The sequence below is a fragment of the Neolamprologus multifasciatus genome, chromosome 23, assembly GCF_963576455.1.
Source record: "Neolamprologus multifasciatus chromosome 23, fNeoMul1.2, whole genome shotgun sequence".
Taxonomy (NCBI): domain Eukaryota; kingdom Metazoa; phylum Chordata; class Actinopteri; order Cichliformes; family Cichlidae; genus Neolamprologus; species Neolamprologus multifasciatus.
Window position 1 is genome coordinate 27,056,085 of NC_140460.1, and position 21,430 is coordinate 27,077,514.

A 21,430-nucleotide genomic window follows, 5' to 3' on the forward strand; every position below is an offset into this window, starting at 1 on the left:
TCTAACCCTTCCTCCTCCGGGGGAAGTCGTTCTGAGAGCAATTCAAACACACATTTACTTCTGCGTACCTTTATCTGATACCTCAATAATGCTCTTTGCTCCATCAGGCATCTCACAGAGGTCTCCATGGTCCTCTGAGGCAACATCGTGAATAGTGAGTCTTCATTTGGGTCCTTTCTACTCCATCCTATTTTTACTGCTGTGCATCAGCCTCTGCTCTTCCAAGTACCAGGCGCCTGGGAGCGACTCATCAGGTACATCACACTCAAGCAACATCCCTCTCTTTCTTTAAAAATACATTTTTTTTTCTTTTTAAAATTGTAGAACATACATTTTCATTTTAATTCTTCTCCGCTGTCAACCTATTTAAGTAGTCCTTCTAACTATAATGCATATTGTTTGTACATTAAGGACTGGCATGACAACTCAATGACAAATTTGACTCTTATGGAAGAGGCAGCTGACAGAGTGCAGAATGAAAAGTATATGTTTATGTGACCATTATCAAAGGATTATGATAAAACACTTACCAATTAACCCCAGTTAACCAAGGTCTTTACTGGGATTTCATGATGTTGTATTCTTAATCAGCATTGGTAGGACAGCAGTGGTTCCTGTTCATCTTTCAGTCTTTTTCTATACTTAATTCCAATATTTAAGGTTGTCAGGAGCCTAAGGAAGGTAGATACACACTAAGTAAAGCACCACTTAAAACTAAGATAAACATGTTGTTGGTTTTCTTGAACACCACTGTTAAAAGGACTACTAGTATCATACTTGCTTATTTATCCTTGAAAGACAGAATTGCTAGACCTTCACTGTGGCAATTCATAGCTTTGCAGGTGTAAACACCTTTGTCTGGTATACACGTCTAACACCATCTTCAGTGAGTTTCTTCTTCCCATTCTCCTTGCAGTGTTCACCATTTTGCACTGTGGTTTCCTATAAAGTCTCAATTTTCCTGCATATGTTACATCACACCACTGATCCCTCACATCCTCGTGTTGTGGCTGGGTCTCTCCTTCGACTTTGAGATAGGTCTGGGTCACTCTGGTATGGTCACCAAGTAACTTTTCCCCTCCCCTGACAGCTTGTAAGGTCCCTCAGATAGCTATCCCACAGTGGCCCATTACAGGACATGGATAGCCTAAAACAGTGTCTCCCAACCACTGTGCATAGATGTGCCGTGAGAAATGATCAGGTGTGCCGTGGAAGATTATCTGGTTCCACCTTATTGGTACTCGTAGCGACTGGCGTGAGTAACGGACAGAGCAGTTACATTCTCTTCCACTAGAGGGCAGTACAACTACCTGCTCTATTTGGTAGTTGAAGTTATATAATAGTCATGCTGTGAGACAATGCAGTGCGTAATGTCAATAGGAAGATATTTGAAAAGAAAAAGTAGTCAATCTTACCTGGTTCCTGGAGAAAATTCTGACCCAGATAAGGGCCCTAGCATGAGTAGTGGTCAGAAGAAAGCAAAAAAGGTATACTGGGGATAAACTGAGCCAATTCTATACCTGGTTCACGGGGAAAATTTATCAATATGCTTTTTGTGACATTTTTTTTGGTGGTGTGCCATGTGATTTTTCTAATGTGAAATATGTGCCGTGGCTCCAAAAGGTTAACAATGGCCTAAAACATGAGGTGTACCACCAAAACATCCATGATGATGTCACCCTTTGTTTAGGTTTTATTTATTCTAGCTTCATCCGAGAGACACTTTAAGCTAAAGAAATGCTTATTGTAGTAGATAATCAGTTCAGAAAAAATAAATACAGACTATAGCTCGGAAACCCAAAACCCAAAAACAATAAACAGGATTATGTGGTTTTGTGAGCAAACACTCGGTTGTCTCACAGATGGCGCTGTAGCTCAGTGAAGAGTGTGTTTATAAAGCAGTCTGTTCAAAAAAGCCTCTGTGTCACATAGCACACAAACATACCTGCAGTCACTATCTGGGAGTAACCTCTTCCATATATAAAAGCTCCTGTGGCCTTAATGTTGGCTTCTCTTTGTTAGATCATTGTTGTGTTGTTGCCAGCTGTGAAGTCTAGCAGCAACATACACCATTCATTATCTGAAGCTTTATGTTCTTTTGTAGTTTAGCAGCCGCTCGTTTCTCTTTCATGGCTCATTTGTTTCCTCAGTCCTGTCACCACCTTTCTTTTTGCATTAGGAATTTCAGCCATCTGTGCTCTGGGACACATCACTCTAAGAAATCATCCGAAGAGCATAAGTCATGAGTAGAAAATTTAAATGATGAGTAAAGTCATAAAAGAGACATATCCACTTTGAGTGTTTTGTGGGCACATGACAGGAAAAGATCCACCTCCTTAAAGCTAAAGAGATTAGCTCAGTGTAAAAGTCAACAGAGAATAGCTCATTTCTAATTGCACACATTAAATTTTAGAGGATAAACTTACCAAGTTTAGGTTGTCTTCAAAGCATTTGCCACTTTTGTGATGCTGACTGAAAACATAAAAGCTGGCAAAATCTGTTTGTTCAGATGAGCTTTGATTCTTCTTTATGCTGTGACTTATAGACTATCGGACAGTCGGGACGTCTCCTTGTCTTCCTGGTTTGTCTGCCGTGTCTCGTTTAGAGCAGGTCACTGTTCACTGAGTAGCAAAGCAACAAAGAAAAATAGCTGTGCAGCTCCAGTTTTGTGTTGGGAAGGAGGAGTACAACCTTTCACCCGAGCTCTTGGTTTATCCTCAACTCTGATACTGCCGTTGCCCAATAGCTAAAGAGTGTGTGAGAGAGAGAGAAAGCTGGAGTGGAGGGTGTGGGGTGGGGTGGGGTGGGGTGGGGGGCAGTAAATGCTTTTGCAGCTGCTGTCCACTCCACCTCTGCTGCACCGAGACTCAGTTTATGGGCATACAGATTACTCTGTAGGGCTCACCTTTCTGATACTCAGGTGACGCTAGCTGCTGTAGGAAAGAGGAGAAGGCCTCACATTTGTCTGCTGTGTTTTGTTTTGCTTGTGGAAGGGAGGCTGTGCACAGCTCTGGTGTGCTTAACATAAGAGTGCAGAGACAGTGTTTTAGACGAGAGCAATAAGTGTCACCTAGAGGAGGAGCCGGTGAGCCAGACAGCACTTTCACAATCACACTGCATTACCTAGTCTCACCATCAGGCTGGTGGGACTGAAAATAAAATTATGTCACATGACTTTAATCCGTCACATTCATGTACCTTATAGTCAGTCTATATAAACAATGCACAGAGGTTTCCTTTAGCGGAGCAGCAGAGGAACAGGATGATCATCTGTGTGTATATAAGATCAGCCCTGTGGGACACTGCAAGCTTTCCTCTCTGTTTCATTACATGTTTTTTTGCTTTAATAATAGCTTCTAGAAAAGTCCTTGTAATGTAATAGTGTTGTTGGATCTGTGGATCATCACTACTTACTTTCACAGGCAGAGCTAGGAGGTTGAAGAGAAGGTGACTTGTGGGTTTTTTTTTTTCTTCCTCTGTTTGTATGGTCATGTGACCTTGTGATGTCAGCACAGCATACATATTCTGATGTGACCTAAAACCCTTGCAGGGTCAAAGTTAATCAAGCATTGATTAAGAGCAGGAGTTCTTAGATTACAGAAGGTCCAAAGGCATAAAAAGCATACAAGAGATTTACTTGTTTTTCCAGTACTGTCCATTAGATGAGGCTAAAGAGTTATTTTAAAAAATGAACTCTGGCCCTGACGACCAGTGAGTTTAAGGTTAAAAACAGCCATGCAGAAACTAAACGTATTTAAGCTACACAGCTGTCACCTTTGACCTCCCTGAGCAGAATGATAGTAGAATTAGTATCACAAAGTAGCAAAGCATCTCATTACATCATAATAAAATCCTCTATTAACAACATATTTCATTTCATTTATTTGTTTCACACATGGTTCAACAGTATTCATTTCCTACATACAAATCCCCCTAGTCCACATTTAGAAATAAATAATAATAATAATAATAGTAATAAAATTGCCAATTTTTTAAATTATTAATTAAATCTGTCTGATCTAAAATAAAGATGATCTTTTAGGAAAAGTCTTGTTTTACCAACACTGCACTAAAAAGAAGCATCGCTCAGTTTACAGTTTACAATCACTGTCTCGTTGCTGTAACTTGTGTCGCTAAAGTCTAATAAAGAGGGGTGATGTTATTGGAAATCTGTGAAAACATTGTGGTCCCAGGATGAAACATTTATGGCCCCAGAGACCAGAGGGAGCGTGCTCAGCTGCACGTACAGGCCCGAGGACGGATCCTCATCCTTCTAATTTTGAACCTGCTGTGAAAAAGAAGAGCAAACACATACTGAGAACGACTGAACTAATATAGAGACACGCGGAGCCAAAAGAAAGATCAAACATCTTTGTCAGGTGACCCCTGACATTTTGGCTCCTCCCTCTTCTCCATGCAACCAGCAAGCATGTTGGGAAAACCAACAAAGGATTCTGGGAAAGACAGTTGGGAGGCTTCCCCCCCCCCCCCCCCCTTTTTTTTTCAATATAAACAACATCTGTGTATGTGTATGAGACAAAGAGAGGATTACATGTTTTTGAGCACTAGTTTTATTGTTATTATTATTTGATTTTTTTTTCTCCTGAGAATAATTTTAGCTCTGATTCAACATTGTCCCAGATTGTGGCGCACGTCATGGCACTGAAATCATTTTTATGCTGGGAAAAGAAGCTTTTCTGAAATGATTGATTTGGAAATGTAGTTTTCTTGTTTGGTGTTCCTGACAGTGTCCTTGGGGTAGAGCACTAACACTTGGCTGAGTTACACACACACTCGGTGAAATCAAGCAATCGAGAGACTGATAGTGTGAATGCAATAAAATAATTGGTTTATTGGTTTATTCACTGGAGGAAAAGGTTATGAAAAAGGCTGGTGACAGCACTGGAGCTATTATTTATTTATTTTGGAAAAGGATCCTTTATCCTGAGAATTTAGAAAGATTAATGCCTTTCTCATGTGAAAATCAGGATACGATGTAATATTTGGGCATTAAGACTGGAGGCTGGTGAAAACAAGTAGTCAAAAGCACATACTGTAGTGCCTGTCCAAAAAAACCCTTACAGCATGCAACTACCCTGCAAACGTTATTACTGGACTCAGAAACTTTATCTCTTCTACCCTGTTTAGTTTTTGGCTAGGAGGAACTAATCATCTGGTGTCATATTATGTTCATTTTAATTACCCAGAATATTCCAAAAAGTTTGTGCCTCAGTGTTCAACACACTTAGAGCCACTGAGAGTGGATTTAAGAAGGCGAACCAACTCAAAGCCATTATAAACCAGGACATTTGCACAGGTAGAGGACAGTCCTATGAAAGAGTCAAATGCACTTGGAGGTAATGTCTGTATGCAGATATTATTTTATTAGAACAAGAGTCAGTGCAGTTCTAATTAAGTTGAAAGTCAATATTTGTTATGACCAGTGTTGGGACGCGTTATTAAGTAAAGCGTTACAGTAACTACGTTATTATTGTGGTAACGAGCACGGTAACTAGTTATTATGCCAAAATCAGGAACGCGTTAGTCGTTACTGGGATTTAGATAGGGTCGTTACTCGTTACTTCGTGTGGTGGCTATCGCGGAGCTTCCACAGATTCTGTAACATTAGCAAGTGGTGGAGGCCAGCAGGTGGATGAGGGAAAGGGGAGGCAGGAGGAGGAGCAGAGACCTGAGGCAGCCGCTGGTCCGAGTGTCAGGTGAACTGAACTTCAGGTAAGAAGTTATGACCTGCAGTCTATCTGAGTCAGATATAAACCAAGTTTAGGTGGAGTTTATTTTCGTTATTCTGACTTTTTCCGTACTGCGTACTAGCTAGCATGACGGAGTTTCTATACAGCTGGGTGGGTGCTATGAAGTTAATGATGTTGAACTTTATTTTGTTCATAAGGTTAATTATTAGAGTTGCCAACCGTCCCGTAAAAAACAGAATCGTCTGGTATTCAGAGAAAATATTGCGCGTTTCGTATTGAGCTGAAAAGGAACAGTTTGTCCGGGACTTCAGCTACAATGAAAAAGACACAAAGCTGGATTTATTCTGTGTCTTTGCTGCACAGCTGCCTCTTCTTCTCTCATTCTCCCCCCTCTCTCTCCTGTTTCTACTTCAATCATGAAAACTGATCAATGATCAGCTGATCGGCTTTTCTCTCTTGTTTGTTTATCGCCCACTTTGTGCCAGAAAGAAACCAGCGGAGTTCGCGCTAAACAACAGCAGCACGTGTAAGCTTGATCAGCTGTTGTTAGAATTCATTTAATATTAATTTCTAGTATCAGCTGATGTTTGCTGGAGCCACAGCAGTAAAGCTGCTGGTCATGATGACGGTTTGAGTATGTGGTGAGAGGGAAACATGCAGATGAAACCAGGAGATGTCCTTACTGAATCATCAGAGCTGAACAGGTGATGGAGAAACAGGTTTACCTTTTAGGTCACATGAATGAGTTGACGGGAAGTTATGAACTGTTTCTGAGAGACAAATAACACCAGGATCCTTTTCTAAGTAGCTGACAGCTGGTAACTGTGCAGGGGCGGGTCTAGCAAAGTGTTGCCAGGGGGCAGGTAGGGCATTAACGGGGAGAGGGGAGCACAAAGAAATACTTTTCTTTCTTATTCTCATTTAAAATGTCTCGCTTTTAAAATATAATTATCTGAATCTTACAACAAACGATTGATAGATTGATACATATATACCATCAGAACAGTGTACATCACTGTCCCAACAGCGTTTGTTTTCATTCAAAGGCTTTATGATTTTTCCTATAATGGCGGTCAAATTTGGCGTCAAATTCCCCGGGACGATTTTTTTTTTGTCCCAGTCCAGCCCTGTATGCAGCTCATCTGCAGTCTGGTGTTACCCACATCTTCCTACTCGGAAGTCAGAATTTCCGAGTACAATCAAAAGCATCACGACTGCAGTTTTTGTGTTGGATGTAAAAAGCGCACATGATGCTGTGACGTAGGCTAGAATCATGGCAGCAGTCAACGACGGTCCAGGCGTGGGATTTCTCTTGTGGAAATATGCACATTATTATTATTTTTTCTATTGGTAGGTGGCACAGTGCACTTGTTGCAAGTAAGCAAGCTAGAAGACTGGCAAAGTTATGGGAGCAACACATTAACAAGAGAATTCTGAGTAAAACCAAAGTTACTTTCCCTAGTAACTAGTTACTTTGAAAGTAACGAGTAACTTGAAGTAACTGAGTTACTTTTGATAGAAGTAACTAGCAATGTAACTAAGTTACTAATTTAAAGTAACTTACCCAACAGTGGTTATGACCACCTTTATTCTTCAGCACAGTTTCAACTCTCTTAAGCAGCTTTCTTCTCATTTCTTTAAGTATTCTTCAGGAATAGTTCTCCAGGCTTCTTGAAGGACATTCAAAACTCTTCTTTGGATGTTTCTTCCTTTTGTTCTGTTCTCTGTCCACATGATCCCACACTGCTTCAATAATGTTGAGGTCCGGGCTCTGGGGAGGCCAATCCATGACTGATAGTGTTCCACTGTGTGTTTTTCTATCCAGGTATGATTTTACTGCATTGCGATCAATGACATGATGAAAAATAAAGCTGTTACCAATCAGGTGCTTTCCAGTTAGTATTACATGGTGCATCAAAATCTGATGGTACTTTTCTGCATTTAGAAATCTATCAGTTTTAACAAGATCTGCAACACCACTGACTGGAATACAGCTCAAGCCATGACAGAGCCTCCACCGTGTTTTACAGATGGCTGTAGACACTCACTGTTGTATTTTTGTCCTAATCTCATTCAAACATATTGATGACAATTTGTTCTTTCTTTGTTAAGTTGTCTGTGATGTCTAGACACAGCACAGAGTTGCATTAGGTGATGTTTGAGGGAGTCATAGGTCAGTGTTAGGCATAATTCTTAGGTAACTCACAAACAAAACAAACAAAAAATCCCTCTGATATAGTAATAGTCTGGATTGGACCTCAGAAAACCTGGAGAACTATTGCTCAAGGGGACTTGACAAAGTGACAAGAAAGTCTGGCTGCTTGGAAGCAAGATACAGAGAAATGGGGTGTGACTCAAGACTTTTGTACAGAAGTCTATGTTTTTTGCTGCGTGGGCCTTAAACTTGTAGTGTTCCAGTTATAGAACAGTCTGTCCAGCTTCTACCTCTAACCAAATCCGGGGCAATCGTGGCTCAAGAGTTGGCAGTTCGTCTTGTAATCGGAAAGTTGCCGGATCAAGCCCCGGCTCGGACAGTCTCAGTCGTTGTGTCCTTGGGCAAGACACTTCACCTACTGGTGATGGCCAGAGGGGTCGATGGTGCAATATGGCAGCCTTGCTCCTGTCAGTCTGCCCCAGGGCAGCTGTGGCTACAACTGTAGCTTGCCTCCACCAGTGTGTGAGAGTGAATGAATAGTGGAATTGTAAAGTGCTTTGAGGGTCTCGAAAAGCGCTATATAAATGCAATCCATTATTATTAACCAGCACTTCTCACATTCCTGTCCACAAACCTGAGCATCAAGCAGAATTTTCCTTTCCCACATTTTGGCCTGCAGTGGTTAAGTTTGTCTTAGAAGTAAAAGATCATCTTGTTATATTATTACATTTTCCTGAGTCTGATTTGTAGACGATTTGTGTTTGAAAATCCCGTTTGTTGTCTTTTTTACATTTAATCAAAAAGGACTCTTGAGAGTTCATATCTCACAGCTACATCATAGGCGTAACTCTGAAGTGCAGGTAAACTCAGACCTGTATTTTGTGTTCTGCTTCATAGAGCTGGTACAGTCCAATCCTGGATTTGGCTCCGTATTGTTCTTACTTTAATAATGATGGTCAGTTGCATGGATACATATTACATTACTTTTTGGGATCAGAAGCAGATGTGGAGAACATTCACACAATCCCTGCTTAAGGCAGAAAAGTACAGCACTGTACTCTCTTCCCACCTTGCAAACTGTGTGGATGAGCCAGTTTTCAAGTTTGCAGTATTCACTCACCGGCCAATTGTTTAGGTACACCTCGCTAATGCTAGGTTAAACCTCCTAAAGTCTTCAGAGCTCTCTTAATTTGTCGTGTCACAGATTCAACAATTTGCTGGACGCATTCCTCTGAGATTTTTGTCCATGTTGACATGACATCATCACACAGTTGCTGCAGATTTGATGTGAATCTCCTGTTTCACCCAATCTCCTGTTTCTGTTCCTCCCAAAGGTGCTTTATTGGATTGAGATCTGGTGACTGTGGAGGTCATTTGAGTACAGTAAACTCATTGTCATGTTTTAGAAACCAGTTCGAGATGAGTGAGATGGTATATTGTGGTCATAAAGGGACGGACACGGTCAGCAACAAAACTCAGTTAGGTTCAGCTGCTGCTAAGGACTAGAGGTGTGCCAAGAATAACATATTTTTTAAATGTTTTTTTTTTTAGAGCATTGGGGTTATTAAAATCTCCAGAGTAACAAGTAAACGTGGAATAAATGTAGTCAAGTTTATATAATTTATAATCTTTTCAGAAGTGAATCTGAGTGCACATTTTTAACCAGTAAACTTTAGTTAAAAGGATTTTCCAAATTTTGCTGACTTTACAAAATAAGGTTTACAGCTTGTAGCAGATATTTGGAATATATATATCTAACTTCATTAATGGGTCCATCCATGGTGCCATCACCATGATCAGTGTTTCTGACTCTCCCCACTGATGCACTCAATTCAATTCAATTCAATTTTATTTATATAGCGCCAAATCACAACAAATGTCGCCTCAAGGCGCTTCATGTCGCCTCAAGGCGCTTCAAACACTGAAACAAATAACATTATGCAAACAGTAAGAAGAAAGAAAATGTTCAGTGTCTTTATATTCAAGCATTGCAGCATTAATCTAAATATTATGAAATTATTTAGATTTATATGCATCTCTTTGGTTTGCATCATTGTAGTAATCCTCTCTTCCATCCATATGTTGCAGTACATTTTACACTCATGACAGTCTGCTGATGTTGGGTTTTTCACTTCTGAGGATAATGTGAGGTGTTACTTGTAGAAGAGTGATTTTACTGGAGTCAAATAATGTACAAAAAAATGACTTTAAGGGCAGATGTGGATGCAAATTTCATATGATGACACACACACATCCAAGATGACTCTTGGATGTTATGACAGATGTGAGAGGAGCAGTACATGCCGTCGTACTTCTAGGTTGCAGGCAGCCATCTGCTACAGTATATTATAGAACCTAAAAAAGGAAAAGCTAAAGCTACCCGGACGTCAGAGCCAGCTATAAACCACTGGCCTTGGTATGAGCAACATATCAAAGCAGTTTGGAGACAAATTCTTGACACAAGTAAAAAAGAGAAAGGGATGGATGTTATCAAATGAACGTATACAAATAGATGAAAAGGACTTAACTTTAGTATAACATATTGTAAGTTATATGTTTTTATTTATTGCAGTTTTGGGGAAGTTAAACTGATTCCTTGCATTATGACGAAAAAAAATTATATTGAATATATGCTGTCCATTGAAGCTCTTACAAAGAAAATCTAAATCAACAAAAATGACTTCCAATTATTGTTAATCAATAATAATTTATCTTGTTTTTCTGTTTAATGAGCAGTGGCAATTCATCTGTGGGCAAAAGATATATCACCAGCAAGTGGAAGAGGTCAGTAGAGGGAGCAGAAAGCGTCACAGTTAGGATCTTCTTACACCTAATTATTAATGTATGTTTTTTTAAACTTTGTTTGGCATCAGGTTAGCACAGTGGCGCTGTGAAGCAAAACACTACAACAAACAAAAAGTAGCAAAACAGGAAAAACAAAAAAAGGTGTTTTTTCTCTGTAGAAACATTATATGACATTTGTTTGTATTTGCTGAATAGACAGATCTCCCGAATTGTAGTACATCTGTTACACCTATTGATGACACGAGCGTGTACAAAACTTTGGTATAGTGTAACTAAATTTTCTGGTTCCAGTGGTGTGAAAAAAACATTTCACTCCACTCTAAATTAAAACACACACATACACAAACTTGCTTAGATGGAAGAAGCTTCTCAGTTTGATAGGCCGACAGTCAGACACACTGATATAGATGAGGGTTATTTAAAGCACACATCCTGATGCTTGAGCTACAGTTACCATGACAACCTGTTTGTGTGAGCATGTGTATGCACGTGTCCTCCACATGAACCCTGCTAACTTACTTTCTTTTCTGAAAAGGATGCTGATCAGACTAAAAACTGCTTCTTGGGTCTCACTAATTCACTTGTTGCTGTTCTGCTGCTCTCATTAGGAAAAATAGACACAGGACAAGCTTTCTACTATTAACCTTTTCTTGTTTGTGAACTTTTTTTAATGAATTTTTGCAGCTTGTGTTGACGCCCCACACTGAGAATATCTTGCAATGGGGTTAGTCTAGCCATTCATAAATGTTCGCTATTGTTTTAGTGTGGAAAGGGACATTCTGGGGACCTTGCATAACTTTAACTAAAGGTTTCTATTTAGTTATGAATGGCTATAAATTTAAACATTTGCTTTGTGGATTGGTTACTCTGCCACAGACGAGCAACCTTTCCAAGGTTAACCCCACCTTTCACCCTGGGGTAGCTGGTATAGGCTCCAGCCCCCCCACAACCCTGTATTGAATAAGCGGAAGAAGGATGGATTGGATGGAAGGATGGATGGCGTTGAGAGACTTTTTTAGGTCGTTGTTGGTGCATGGTGGTGCTGTGGTGGTTCTCCATGTTCTCCTCATGCCTTTGTGGCTTCTCTCTGGCTTCCTCCCACATTCCAAAGACTTGGGTTAGGTTAACTGCTGATATTAAATTGGTTGTAGGTTTGAGCATGAATCTGGCTTTCTGTGTTAGTCCTGTGACAGACTGGTGACATGCCTCTCTTGCCCTGTGAGACACCCACAACACTAAAAATATACAAGTTTGTCTAGTATGATCACCTGTCAGTCACATGAGCGTGTTTCACTCTCACTGTAGAGAAAGTCACGTACATAGCTGCACATCCTCTACACCAGGGGTCCCCAATCCCAGTCCACGAGGGCCGATGTCCCTGTAGGTTTTTGATGTCACCCTGGGTCAGCACACCTGAATCACATGATTAGTTCATTACCAGGCCTCTGGAGAACTTCAAGACATGTTGAGAAGGTAATTTATCCATTTAAATCAGCTGCGATGGATCAAGGACACATCTAAAACCTGCAGGGACACCGGCCCTCATGGACTGGGATTGGGGACCCCTGCTCTACACCTTTGTACACTTTTGATGTTGCCACAACATTCAGGAAACGTACAATAGCCTCTTTTACACTTGCACCTACTTGCCTTAACTCGACTCGATTGTACTTAACTCTATTTTACTCGGTTTCAACAGTTTTCCACTACAATTGAGTACCATCTCACTGTCACGATCTTGGGTCTTTTGACCCAGTGTTTTGATATATATATTAGGGGTGCAACGATACTCGTATCGATATTGAACCGTTCGATACAGTGCTTTCGGTTCGGTACGCATATGTATCGAACAATACAACATTTTTAATTTATTTTATCAACTTTCCTTCTGACGGTGCTGTCTGTGTTGAGCGCTCAGTGGATCTGCGCTCGACAGTGCAGCCTAGGCGGAGTAGTCGAACGCAGATTCACTGAGCACAGCGCAAGCTAGCAGACAGAAGTTAAGCTCTCCTTGCAACATGGCAAATTGAACCTCCCCCACCCTCATTCAGATCTGGCGTTTGGAACTATTTTGGTTTTCATGTGCAGTATGACCCTGAAGGTAAGCGCGTCATGGACTAAAGTAAAACAGTATGTTGGATGTGCCAGCAATGCTCAATTACATGGGTGGGAACTAGTGTGTTAGCGCAGTTAGCTCGTTAACGTGTTGGCTGTCCAGCCCCACGCACGGGGCGATCCGCGGTAGCTCGTTAACGGAGATTTGCCGTGTTGTGGCGTTAACGTCATTTCAATGAGATTTACGCTGACAGCACTAGTGGGAACACAACGAATATGACTGCACATTTATGCCGACATCATCCTAGTGCAAAGACAAGTGGAAGCAGAGAAAAACAACAAGCAGGCATGCTACAAACTTTACCCGAGTCATTTAGACAGCCGTTAGCACATGATTCTCCTTATGGGGACCTGATATGTTTAATATGCTGCTGAGAATATAGCCCAGAAGAAGCGTATAGTATAGCTTTTATTTTGGAAAGAGCCATTTCTCTGTAATAAACTCTCTTTTCCAAAGATGAGTGATTCCTCAATCAGATACAGGGCTCGCAAAATCGCTAGCGATTTTTCCAGTCGGGCTGCCCTGCCCTGCCCGTCGGCCTATCGTAGGAAGGAAAAATCTATGTCAATGCTTTTGCATTCTTTCAGAAATGTAGCTGGGTAATTATGTCATTGGCATCGGTGAGCCACTGTCAATATGTGACATATTGAAATCGCGTTTGAATTTGTGCTTGTTTTTTGCTTTCACTTTGCAATCGCGTGAACTGTGTATAGAGAGCGACAGTACTGATTGGTGAGTGATGATAATTTGCGCACCAATTCCTCTGACATCGTTTTATCAATTGTTAGCTTACTATGCAAACATGACAAGTGAAATCTCCCGCAGCTTAAACATGTGAGAGGTTGATCGCGCAGAGAATCGCTGAGCATTAAGTGAGTGCGTGTGTAAAAGCAGCAGGATATATATTTTAGTTCTGCTGAGCCAAATAAGACAGGTCAGCGTGAAGAAGTGACAGCCAAAGAAAAGCTTACCACAAAACGGAAAAGTTATGACAAATCAGACTATAAGGCAAAAAGAAAGTGCAGCTTTATGGTTTCATGGACAAAAGAATTTCTGTGGCTGCAATATGACGAGCTAAATAACCAGGGCTGCACATAAGTGGTCCGCAGGTGCGCATTTGCTGTCAAAATAAAAAACGTGCACAAGATAAGAAGTTGCAACGCGTGTTTGCATACATAAGATTTTCTGGAGGAGGACAGACATTTGTTTAGAACTCTTAAAGATGTCGAAGAAGCTCCTTTAAGCAATTACTGTGATGTACCTCCGCCTCCAAAGAAATGTCAGAAGGAGTCCGAACCACAAAAGAAGCGCGTATTCTCGGAAAAGTGGTTGCAGGAGGTGAGCTGGCTTCAAACTAATGATGAACGCACAGAGATATGGTGCAGAATGTGCCGTGAAAATTTAATAAATGACAAATTAAAAAGGCATGAACTTTTTTTTTTGTATCGAAAAAATATCGAACCGTGACACCAAAGTATCGAACCGAACCGAACCGTGAATTTTGTGTATCGTTGCACCCCTAATATATATATATATATATATATATATATATATATATATATATATATATATATATATATATATATATATATTGATGTTTATGTTTTTTAGGTTAAGTTCATTCCTATTATGCCTAGGTTGCTGTTACAGTTCATTGTTTATTAGATTCCCCGTGTGTTTTCAACCCCTGTGTTTAAGTCTCCCTTGTCCTTCATGTGTTTCATGCCTGCGTCTCATTATGTTTCCTGTTTTATTTTGAAGAGGTGTCAAATACTGAGCTTCAGTATAGGTTCAATTTGGAGTTATTTAAATTTCCTGTCACCTTAAATCTTCGCTCAAAGACAAGTATCTTTGACAGTGTATATATAGTAAATATATAGTATAGTGTATATTATGTATAAGAGACAAATATTGTTCTTTTAATATGTTGCCATTACTAGATTTGGCTCAATGCTTACAGATATGTGTAAAAACAAAATGTACGAGCTGTGAAAACTGTTTCTGATAGAATGAAGAGTAGACTGATATATTAAATATTCCTTTATTGGGTGAGAAAACCAGACCATGTCATAACTGCTTTAAGTCATACAGAATAGATATCAGAGCCTTAAACAGGCTGACTTCTGCTAAATGGGTCAAACTGGGCAGAAAGTATACAAACACATAACATCCTTATAGAATATGATGTAACACTATAGATCAACTTACCTCAGAATATATAAAGCATATAAACAATTACAGCAATATGATGCAACAAACACAGCAGTGCTACTAATCCAAAATACTCAAAGCTTCATAGAACTGAAACAAACATTTATTTTTAGGTCCATTCTGCTGCTGATACATACTTTAGGTTTCTGAATATTAAACTTGTTTCTGCCTTTCATAGTGTGGAACTTGAAGGCCCTGAGTACTTTCTCCCACACTGAAATTATTTGAACATTACCTAATAAGACTGATTCAGGACAGACAATTAGTTATTTTAAACTTTTGTAGCAGTCCTTCACAAACAGGGAACAGTCTGACATATGTGTGACTCCTGTGATTAAGGCATCTTTCTTTCAGCTTAACGAGTGAACCGTCAGCTCGTTCAAACAAACGTTGAGGTCCGTTTGGCTCGACACCACCGAACAGAGGCAGCAATGTAACATAGCTAACATTAACAGTGCAGTGAATCCTGCTTGTGCCGTGATATTCAGGACTGCAAACCGAGCAGCATCACTGACTTTCAGCCTGTTGTGTTTGTGGATATTATCCATAAAATCATCACATTCTCAGTAGGATTAAGGTCAACTATTAAACCGTGTATATTATAAAGTAAAGACTTTAAAACCAAGTTGATGCTCAGAGTACTCACATCACTAATGTCACATAACTTTGCAGACATGTGGCAACAGTAATGTTTTAATGTTTTTCATTATTAAACATTTGCACATAAATATGTGACATAATATTCAGTGCTTACTTTTAAAGGTTTACTCTTCAGCCGCCCCACTTCAGCCATCCGCCGTTTTATCCTCCCGAGGCAGCATTTGTAGGCCGATTACATCACAGCAACCCGACGAAGGCTGTCCAAATTCGTAGACTCCTTCAAATGCGGCCAACAAATGCGTCTTTCATTTCACCAGATTTGAAGGATGGGTCAGGTATCTCCTTCGTGGCTCACCATATCCCATAATTCATAGCGCGGCCCAGCCAATTCCAACAATAGCAACAGTTACTTTGTTTTAATATTACTCTTATTACTTTTTCTGGGTCACAAAATAAACTTTTAAGATATTTTCAGGCGAGAATGTAGCTGTGTAAACTTTAAATATCTGCTCAGTTTATCAAGACATCACATATTTGTAAAAGTGCTTCGACATTTTCAGAGACGTCTGTTATCCAGCAGCTCGATAGCTAGCAGGGAGCTCGAGGGTCACTAGAGCTGCTGAGAACGGCAAACTCCCGGCACATCGTTTTCAAAGCCCCCATTACTCAGATTAAACATGATATGCAAGTCACTTAGATAACTTTAAAATGTTATTGTTTGGCTTTTTTCAGTGTTTTATTTGTTCATGAGTTAATCAGTTTGGCTGAGACTACAGCTGAATAAACATCGAATGGAAAACTGATTAAACAGAAGTGTGATCGAGAATTTACGCCAGTGTCCTGTTATATTTTAGATAGCAAGGAGCAGACAGCCGAGTTTATGAAACTCCACTGAGACAGGTGGTGATGCAAATCTGAAGGCTTGACCGTCCAATTTCACCACAGCCGCTCAATTCTGGCCTACCCAGCCTTCGGAGGACCCGGCCCACGTAGACCACAAAGGCCGGGTCCTCAGGAGGATACAGCCTATGAATCTGGACACAGCTTCATTGTGCACGGGGTCGTTATAGCAACATGGCCAAAAGTCCAGTGACTTGTTTGTATGCCACAAACACAACAATGGAGGACGTTGAGGTGGCTGCATATCTACTGCATATCTACTGCTAGGACATTGCTGCTATGACATTTTGTCAAACGCAGGAACCATGTTGCCAGGTTTCATGTTGCAGTCTGCTGACATCACGTTTTCAGGTTGATTCAGATCGCTTTGAACCCAGGCCGAGCAGGTTCTAAAAAAGTACCTGGTACCAGGTTCTACTACCTAATGTAAAATCCTAAAAACCAAGTCGGGTCAAGCAGAGCCGAGTAGGTACTAGTAGAAGCAAGACAAATGTGATATGACTGCAAGAAACTTATAAATAATTGGAAGATGCTGCCCACAGATTCTGTCCATTATGATATTATTCCCATGGAAATGACCCAACCTCTGCAAACGGTGCTATGTAAAAATCGACTGCTAAACCTGTTAAAATGTTGGCTGGTTCTTCAAATAACAGGTGGCTCTGTACCAGCACTGTGTTGATGACAAAGAGTGAGTAGACTGGTAGGGAGTGTTTTTTTTTTTTTTTAATGAAACATTTCATAGGGCACCTATAATTACTATGATAACTAAAGTAGTCCAGTCTTTTTTCAGAATACCAAGAAATGTGATGCTGTTTTTCCACCCAATCCAGTGTTTGTTAGAGGGATATCTCAAATATCTGCCAGTGCATAGATGGCCTTGGTACACCAAGCCAAGGAACACTTGATTAGCTACTGGTGTTTCAGATTGATATCTGGGATTTCTGCCATCAGATGACGTTTTAGCCTTACCTGCAAACCTTAGAAAAAAAACTGTGCATGCACTTGCAGTGGCAGGAAGACAGAGTCTGGATGTTTTCTGTTAGTAGAACAAATGAAGAGTTTTGGTCTTTTTTTCTGCAGTGAAAATGCACAATTGGAATTACATGACGGTCGCTAGTTGTCTTTAAAAAACAACAACAACTAGTACATTGCTTACATTTTCTTTTCTAGTCTTTTGATTTCAAACGTTCTCTTCTTGCTACTTGTCTGTGCACCGTTTCATCAAAGTTGACCCACTTCTCCAAAAACTTCCCAGCGAGGAGAGATAATGATGGCAGAACTCTGGCTGCCTCTAGGCAATGGTGTGCAACCATATACATATACACACACTGGGTGCCTAAACCACACATGGCATATTTGCTCTTAACAACCCTTCAGGGAAAACACACACACACACACGCATGATGAGGTAAACTGATGCAATCTAACTGAAAGTGTCGATTCAGCAGAAAAAAATGCACTGACAAGAAATAAAGTCTCATCCACCGTTTCCATGTTTCCACAGCTTGTGTGAGATAGCAGATAGGAACTGGTGATAGTTTTCCGCTGCCATCACACTACTTCCATAAACATTTTTCGGCACTCTTGCTGTCTGATTGCCATGGTAACCTCTACACCTGTCATGTGCAGACACACGCACACTGACATGGTCACAGCCCCAAATTAGTTCAAGCCTTCCTGGTCAAAAAACAGCACATGTGGATGATTTTCTCCTCCAGCAGCAGCTTTCGCTCTTTTTAGACTTTCAGAAACATCCTGTTTTCTTCGTGTAATTATGACAATTTCCGAATTGTAAATGCGCACCTAAATTTTGTCACTGCGAGGAAGAAACACACCCACAAAGCTAATTATAGCATGTGTGATGACATCTTGTCCTCTGATCTCACCCCCTCTTAAAAATTATAAACAGCGGCTGTTGCTGATGAGCCTCCTGCATACTTATCTCCACTGTACGAGTCATTCAGGGAGTTTAATGTACTTCATATTCTCAGAGAAACCTTAGATCTAAATGCAAAGGCAGAATAATTATTGCTCGTCATGGTTTACTTTAAACTGGCTTTCCCTTTGTTTGATTCGATGAAATGAACCTGCAAATGTTTTCTTACATTTGAAACTATGAATGGAGAGAGAGGTGTGGCTGTGACACAGTGATGAATGAAGTCATAAGGGAGGCTGAATGAAGTACTCTTCCTGATTGAACCTTTGCTAAGCTACATTAAATATCTTAAGCCCACAGTTCCAACAGAAGTAGATTAAATAATGACAGGCACAAAATCCTTGTTTTAAGTTTTACAGTAATGATAAGTATACAGGATTAGTTCGTGCTCTAGTTTAAGCTCATTCATGCGTACTCCCTCTGAGTATTTGCTATATGACTTGAAAGCGGCGTATAGCAGGGGTTAAACGGTTAGCATTTTAAAAGAGCAGTTGTTTCGCTGGGTAGATGCAGTAACGTGATCTCTGGTTTGGATTGCTGATGTTGTGCTTCATCAGGGGACATCATTATGCGATTATTGCGCTGTTGAATTTAGCCACGTTAGCACTGTAATGCTGTTTTTTCTTTCTCTAAAATTACAATAATATTTTCTTAAAAATAATATTTTTACAAATTTTAACATTTATTTTCATGCAGTCTAATCTGATGCTTTATTTATTCAGAATGTATTTGGATGTTTTTAAAGCTTTAAGGCATTATAAACCTGCACAGGTTTTTATGTTTTTTTCTTCAGTGTGAAGCACATTGAGTTTACATTTAATAAAAATTGTCTTTAATGTCTTTCAGTCTTTAATGAAACTGGAATGCATTTCATTAACCATGTACAAAAATAGACACGTAACATTTGCATCTACTCTCCTCTCTTTTTCCATTTGAATTACTTTCTATTAAAAGCGTCATTCTATCTTTGTGTTTCATTTATGTTAAACTCTGACTTCATTATGACAAGTGCAGCATAGCTCAGTAAACAGTAGTTTATTTTTTCATGCAGCATTTAGCTGCACTGAATACTAACGAAAGAACCGTATACGTTAATCAGTTTTTACATATAGCCTCCAACAAAATTCCCTGCTAGTCCGGTATTATATAAGTGCAGCTCTGTGTTTGGTGTTTGACTGTGAAAAAAAAGCAAAAACATTGTTCAACGCTGGGGATAAAATTCAAAAAAATAATTGGAGAACAGAACAAAAGAAATCACATAAAATAAATAGACAAAATAGTCATAATAATCTTTTTAATATCTTGCATGATGTTTACATACCTTAATCGTACATTTTACATAATTTAAATCTCATCATACACTATAAACAGATCCCTAAACCCTCCTCTGAGCATCTATAAACCTTCTACACTAGTACTTAACATTTGATATTTTATTCATACCTGATGACGCATAAGTCAGTATTTTTACACTTGAATTTATTTAGTTGTCAGCTGTCTCTATTTTTGCCATTATTTTTCTCAGGTTATTATTAATATATGAATGAGGCGGCCTTTTTTATATGCCGGTGTACATGAGATTACAGTAGATTGTTACGTAACCCCTTGCACGTGCTCGCTACATTAAAGTGAAGCAGCCTGGTGATTCATTGCACACATGGATAACTAAATGGCAGCAAGTCAGAGCAGGGAATGAAGCGTTACGTAACATGAATCAAGCACACACATGTGTATGATCAAGTAAACTGGGCGAAAAAATCCCTCATTCATTCACTGAAGATTTGGCATGTTCGTGTGTGTATGATTTGGTGTATTAGTGTGCGATCACGCGAGCACATCCAACTCTGACTGGCAGATTGCTTGCAGTGAAATGTCAGCTGCCCACACCATGCAACATGCTGTGCTGCTGCTGTGTGTGCGTGTGTGTGAGCGCTTCATTCACAAAGAGCACGCGATAGAGTGACAGGCAGACAGACAGATGGGAGGAGGGCTGCAGAGACAGTAGGGAGGGAAAAATCAATACATAATTTCAAAACAAGTTCACTTTTTCATCATATTTAACTGATACCCTGATGCGATATGGATTAATGCATGACACAGATCTATTCCTCATTAAACTCAAAGAGCCTGTAATAATAAAAAAGGGTTGAAAATTTCTACAAATCCTGCCCTGATCGACTGAATGAGCTCACAACAAATTTGCTTTTTTCTACAACAGCACTGCAGTCATGTATATGCTTCTTTTTCATATTCAAGGCTGATAAAATACATTGACGTACTCTCATCAGCCACTCTAATATCTACACTTTCCTACCGCTGCTGTCAGAACTGCTTTAAATCTTCATGGCACAGATTCAACAAGGTGCTGGAAAACTTCCTCAGAGACTTTGATCCATGTTGACATAACAGCATCACAGTTGGTGCAGAATTTTTGGGTGTTCATCCATGATGAGAATCTCCTGTTCCATGAAAACCAACGTGTACCGAGAAAATATCCCCACACCATTTCACCACCAACACCAGCTTGTTAAAACATGGCAGGATGGATCCACAATTTCATCTTGAAAACTGCAGCAGACCAGGCAACATTTTTACGGTCGTTTTTTTCCAGTTTTGGTGAGCCGGTGTGGAATCTAGTCTGTGGTGTTTCGTTTTATAGCCCATCTGCTTCAAGGCTGGATGAGTTCTGCATTCAGAGATGCTCTTCTGCATCCTTGGTTGTAAAAAGTGGGTGTTTCAGTTACTGCTAAATTCTTATCAGATGATTGGCCCCTCTCTCCTGCCATCAGGAGAAACAAAAAGGTGTAAGGTGAAATGCCACACAATGGGCCGCAGGACCAGGCTACCAATAAAGCTTTCAACCTGGAAGGAAAGGAAAAAAAATCTTTACAAAGAAGCAGGGAAACGAGAGTGCGGCAGAAATGAAGAAAAGGGTGGGTAACAGTTACAGTCACTGTTATTAAGTGAGAGAAATACAAAAAACAATGTTAGCA

At 40.0% G+C, this 21,430-nt stretch overlaps 1 protein-coding gene across 2 annotated transcripts in view; it reads left to right on the top strand.

Annotated features, from left to right (window-relative positions):
• LOC146491725 (sodium/potassium-transporting ATPase subunit alpha-1-like) overlaps positions 1 to 21,430 on the top strand; it is a 66,918-nt gene that overhangs the window by 2,119 nt on the left and 43,369 nt on the right. Inside the window, exon 2 of one of the 2 annotated variants that reach the window (XM_085151809.1) lies at positions 108 to 254. The gene's annotated coding sequence lies outside the window, so the exon portion shown is untranslated. Of the gene's footprint in view, positions 1 to 88; positions 255 to 21,430 lie in introns of those variants that run through there. The other variant, XM_085151810.1, reaches the window with a different exon arrangement.